General features: G+C 43.6%; 1 long non-coding RNA gene across 1 annotated transcript; it reads right to left on the bottom strand.

The window, feature by feature from the left end:
• Positions 1-4,746: 4,746 nt before the first annotated feature.
• On the bottom strand, positions 4,747-5,490 carry LOC136482606 (uncharacterized). The gene is made up of 3 exons (XR_010765133.1): positions 5,455-5,490; positions 4,904-4,976; positions 4,747-4,814 (listed from the first exon to the last, which is right to left on the bottom strand). It is a non-coding gene; the product is annotated as an uncharacterized lncRNA (long non-coding RNA).
• Positions 5,491-6,000: the final 510 nt, after the last annotated feature.

Below are 6,000 nucleotides of genomic sequence, written 5' to 3'. Positions count from 1 at the left end.
GGCCTTTATGTGTAACTCGTGCTTCAGTCATGTTGCAAGCATAGTCTCTAATGAATAGTTCCGGTTCGCTTGTCCTTGTTTTATACTTTGTATAAATGGTTGACCTAGGCTGATCGTGCTTCTAAGAACTCTTATTGCATCCTTCTTAATACAAAACACCACAAAAAAAGTTTTCTAGCTTTAGGTTCTTCTGCGTTGATGCTATCACTCTATCAACATGTTTGAGAACATTCTACAAGAAGACAGAAATGGAGTAATCATTATTTTAAAATTGTTAATATTTGAAGGGTGAAATAGCACTTATCAAGCAATACTTATGGCTTGCCGTTTAGGCTGTTTGGCAGGAGCGATGTCTCAATAAATTTTTTTTTCGCATACATGAGTAAAGGTGCAGTAACTCACCAAAATAATTTGTCATCCTCTATTTCGGGGCACAGGCATATGGTAAAATTCAAGGGAGCCACAAGCTTTTACTCAGCAATTGGGTAGCATCCGTGAGGACAGACGGCAGAGATTGCACCAAAAAAACGGAGGGCACACTGTGACGATTAATAGCAGTAGTTTTTGTGCTCGTAGTACAGAGATAATTGTATCCCGTCCTAAAATGTTTTGCCCTTGTGGACTTGAGTACAAAAAAGTACAAAACAGGAGATAGAATGTAAATGGAACATGTACTAGTTCACATTTACCATTTGTACTAATATAGAAAATGTTGAATAATAAAGCCATTTAATTTGGTGCATTGAAGGCCTCCGTTTCATAAACAACACTAGCCATGACGCACATTTTATAGGGGCACATACATATATATGGAGAGATATTGCTAGTTGCTTCCATTCTACCATCGCAGTTCTTAGTAGTATCAAAACCGAGACCTTACAATGTTCAGAAACCCCTGGTTCTCCATAGTTCATAGGATGTATCTATACACAGAGCAGCGGGCTTGGGAGGTGTCAAGAAATTTGACTGGTTAGTATTATACATGCCCTTCCAAAATCTTCGTCATTCAAATGTTTTATATAGTTTAAAATATTTCTCAACAAACTTGAGGATGCTTTCAGTTGCAGAAGATTATATCTCTGGACTTCAGACCCCAGTGCAATCTACACTTGTGTAGCAGTCTGCACAAAGGGTGGATTTCCAGAACCATTGGCACATAGCAGTCATACATGGTGTGGATACAGCTCTAAGGCTTCGTACATTCATATCTCATGATTGGAAAGACTAAGGATATTTGACAGGTATGTTACGTGCCTATCATCGAAACATTTTCCTTGCTAGTACCTCTGAAGTTTTGGTGTGTTGGAGGTTAAATAATTAAGTAAGATTGCACCTTTCTCTGAATGCTTGGCGTGCAGGAATGTGGAAGAATAGACACAGATCTGCGGGCTTCAGTGCGACGCAGATTCAGCAACTGTGGTAGAAAGAGTACACCATAACTTCGCCCTCCACATCCACCCTCCAAGGGCTCTATGTCTTTTCAAGCAAAGCTCCCAGAACTTGGCATTTTGAGCAGGTAGAAGAGGAAAATACAAGTGTCATTAGCCCAAATATAAAACCGAAGCAACTCCAAAGGCAAAAACGAAATCAATGAAACAAGCCTCATACAACATTACAATGAGCCAGTCAAATTTAACTCTGCAAATGTACAGAACAACAAGTGAATGCTGTTGGAAAAATAATTATACACATATTCTCAGAGCTCCCATGCACCAAGTAATAAAAATCTATTGATCCATAATTTATGATGCACATATTCTGTCAGCTAGTAGGCATGAAGCAACCGGAAGCACTGAATCAATAAACTTAATAATCAAAATTCCGAATCCATAAATACAATGACGCCTCGCGGACGGGCCAGTGGCCTAGTGGCAAGCTCCCAAGGGTGAGGGGAAGCAGCCAGGCGGGGGTTCAAACCCCCGCATCCGCACCTGGCCTCCAGGAAGGCCGCGCCAAGGTGGCGCTTTTTTTAAAAAAAAATTCCAATGAAGCCTCCGCATGGTGCGAGTGCTCCCAGCTTGCCTCCCTCGCATGATGTTTTTGCTTTGAATGGGTAAGAGCTCTCGGATCAGTATTGGAAGCACGTGATGAAACAAAAGTTGAGCCATGACACCGAATCTCAGTGCGGTTGAGTTGGATGGGACCACTTTACATTTTTGCGAGGATTTAAAAATAATTTAACAGCTTCATCTTAATCACAAACATTAAAATAAGCTGGAAACTCCCAAACCTAGTCAACATGAATCATGTCAATCCGAGGTCATTAACTTGAGATACTAATAAAACAAGCCTGTTGTGTTAGCTAGTGCATTAAGTTGATGAAACTTGTTCGTGCCAACTTGATGCCTTAGAAAGGTTTTAGAATAAAGTAAAGTCCAATTACGTTCTAACATTCAACACCAATAAATCAATTTGAACCTATAACTGGGCATGCAAAACCACACAACACTACTACAAAAAAAAAACTTTTGCAAGGACATTTTGCATTGGGCCTCAGGAGGCAGTTGGGCCGACTGCCCGTCTTGGTTATTCGTGGCCGGGCAGCCGGCCCAGCAACCATCTCGGTTAATGCTTAACCGAGGCAGGCAACATAAGGCAACCGCCGACCATTTTTCGGAGGCGGTTGGTCCAAAGCAACCGCCTCTGTTAATAAGGCCGAGCCCACCAGCGGCCCAATCCGAGCCTAGTTACTCTTCCACGTATATAACTGAGCAAACCCTAGTTCCTTGTCACTCTTTCTCTCTCATTCTCTTTCTCTCAGCTGCGACCCACCGCGCCCCGAGCCCCCGAACCGAGGCGTGCCTGCCTCCCTCACTTCTCTCCTCCCTCACTCCTCCCTCTCCAGCGGCGCCGACCTCCTTCCCTCCCTCCCTCCTCCAATCCCTCCATGGCTCCACCACTTCGCGGATCTAGTAGGGAGGAGGCCTTCGGCAGCGGATCTGGTCCGCGCCCCGGTTTCCTCCCCTCTCTCCCTCCTCCCCTCCCTCCATGGCTCCACCACGGTGTGGATCCGGCGGGATGGAGCCTACCGGCGGCGGATCCGGCCCGCACCCCGGCCTCCTCCCCTCCCTCCATGGTCCACCACGACGCGGGATCCGGTGGGGAGGAGGCCTCTAGAGGCAGATCCGGCGGGTTAGAGCCCACCGGCAGTGGATCCGGCCCATGCCTCGGCCTCCTCCCCTCCCTCCATGGCTCCACCACGGTGCGGATCCGGCGGGGAGGAGGCCTCCGGCAGCGGATCCACGGATCTAGTGGGGAGGAGCCCTCCGGCGGTGGGCTCCATGGTGATCTAGCAACACAGTGGCTCCTCCTCCTGGGGTTCCGGCTCATGGGCTGGGAACGGGCTCGTCGTTGGGCTCGGGAGTGGGCTCACTGGTGGGTTCACAGATTTTTTTTTTTTGTTTTTTTAATCGATTAACCGAGGCAGGCAAAGCAACCGCCTCCATTAAGGTCTGATTAACCGTGACATTTTGGCGGAGGTGTTTGCATTACCCGCCTTGGTTAATTCAAAACGCCCGCCTCGGTTAAATTTACTGTAGTAGTGGAAGATGAATAACATTGCACACACATAACCGGGTTTACAAGCAACTGTATGAGTTTGTTCATAGATCTCAAAATCTTAGATTGTGTTTTTTTTCTTCTAAAAAAAGGAGATCCTCGAAGAAAAGGAGCAGCGCCTCTCCCTCTGTAGTCGGTTGCAGTGCTCACCCAAGCCAAGTAGCCAACCTGTCCCCTCTTTTTCCTTTTTTTTTGAGCAAGTCTTCTTCATATTATTTCCCAAACCGATGCCAGGACATGGGCCTTTTGATTTTTTTAATTGGCCTTTCACGCAACACAATGAATGAGTCCATGCACTGACTAACACAATGCGGGCAAGAGGCTCTTTGGTGGACCTGCAATGGTGGTGCCAAGTCTTCTCACTCACACCGTCTAATCGAGGTGGCTTCACAAACTAGGAGGTCCCTGGTCAGACCAATAGTGATCGCCGTCATGAGTAATACATAACTGCTCTATATCCGAAACAACAGGGTTTCAGTTCCTGTTTGAACTTGCTCTCGAAATTTTAGAACAAATATTTAGTTTCAGTACTCCACTTACGAAACTATTGTCTCAAACACACTTGAACTAAGGGATAACCGTGAGCATAAGTCTACAGCTTGATTCAAGATCGGTCCATGCAACAACATTCAAATGAATATGTTGCATCAATACACATTTAATCATTTAATCAAGGGAGTTGCTATATTTCAGTCACCTGAAATATATCAACCATCTCAGGCGACGTCCAGGGCCCTTGGATCTTCATCCAAGGGTCAGATCTGTTCTCTGTTGTTTCTCTGTAGCAGGCAACAAAACGGGTCCGCAAATGAACCCGCAAACCCAACCAAAGCAGCTACCGGGCCCGCCAAACCTTAACGGGTGCAAGATCCAATACCCGCTATATCAAATAACTACTCATTCGGCCCACAAAACAGCTATTCGGCCCAATTGAACAGTACACAAATTACAGCTCTGCCACTACACCCTCCAGCAAGAAAGAAAAACCCCCTATTCGTTTCACAAATCTGCCACTGCAACCTCTAGCAAAGCAAGAAAGAAACACCACGATTGAATCTAGATACACAACGAGATGTTCTCAGTAAACAATGTCAATGAATAACCGCTACTAGTCTCTCCATTCTTGCCATAGCAGTCACAATTGGTGGTTCCCTATCATAGTCTGCATCTCTAGGAAGCGAAGCTCCCACCAGCAGTCAGCATGCATATCATAATCATGCATGCCTTCAACGTTCCATCAGTCCCTGCATGATTGCCTATTTTTGTATTATTGTCAAGTACTGCTACTAGTAGCAATTACAAGTAGGGCATGCATATATGGTGACAACTCAAGATCAAACCATACCAGGCCAGTAGTTGTGCCGCTACAATTAACTAGACAGTGCTCTGTCAAGGGAGTGATTCAGAGTGAAGGTGCCCTATATTCATAATTAATGACTTCTAATGAGCACAGAAAAAAGAAAACATATTACAAAGATCCAGAGAAAAGTATCATCCGGCATCTCTCAAAAAGCTTTATTTGACAAAACAAAGATCCAAACTCATTGTTCTAATATTCTCCAGTTTTGCCTAAAAAATGATAGGTTCTGAAATTGCAATCTACCTAATCTCCAAGTCTCGTTGCACATCCATTTCCACCTCAGTTAAATTGGGTTTCCAAAGCTAAAGCACTACTACCAGTCTAGAAACTAAATTACAATGAGCCAATGAAGCTACGCTAGTCAAATTGTCGTTTCTGTAGACATTTAGCAACACAAACTATACACAAGGGAAATGATGTTTTAAGTAAAGAATGACCAACCTCTCCACATATAGACTCAAAGAACAATTTCATATCAGCCTAAGTGACTTGCAATAAGTGCATATATTAAAATAGAACAATGACAAAATGAGTACCTAGTGTTTGCATAGGTGTTCATAGCAATCCATCTTGTCAATGTTTTTATAGTAAATAATGATTGCACACATTTCACGTCCATCATCAGACTGCAGATCACAACAAAGTGGCAAAATTTTTAGAGATCATAAGTAGATACAACCAAGCACAGATTTCATGTTCATTAAAATTCCACAAATTGTACATGCTCACAACTAAATTTGCAATCTCTATCCTTGCAGTTTACATTATTGGTGATTGCAATCAATTAACATAATGGAGGACGCTGCTCATTCTAGATAACATTATGAAGCGAAGTGATTTTACTAGCAGAGATGGCCATGATCAAAAAGGTTACAAAACTAATTTAGATGACATGAGCCACAAATATGTAGCATGCAGAAAACATCAATAAGTGTGATTTGTGATGAAAGAATGGATAGCTACACATCTATTGCTACAATAGATAATCTTATTAATACAGGGAGTAATGAAAGTATCAGAATTTATGGGGCTCATGAAAAAAGTCATAAGAGCAATCATCAGGCAATATAGACAAATTACCG

The sequence above is a fragment of the Miscanthus floridulus genome, chromosome 9, assembly GCF_019320115.1.
Source record: "Miscanthus floridulus cultivar M001 chromosome 9, ASM1932011v1, whole genome shotgun sequence".
NCBI classification, from domain to species: domain Eukaryota; kingdom Viridiplantae; phylum Streptophyta; class Magnoliopsida; order Poales; family Poaceae; genus Miscanthus; species Miscanthus floridulus.
The sequence above is the reverse complement of the archived record's forward strand: the minus strand, read 5'-3'. Positions and strand labels throughout refer to the sequence as shown.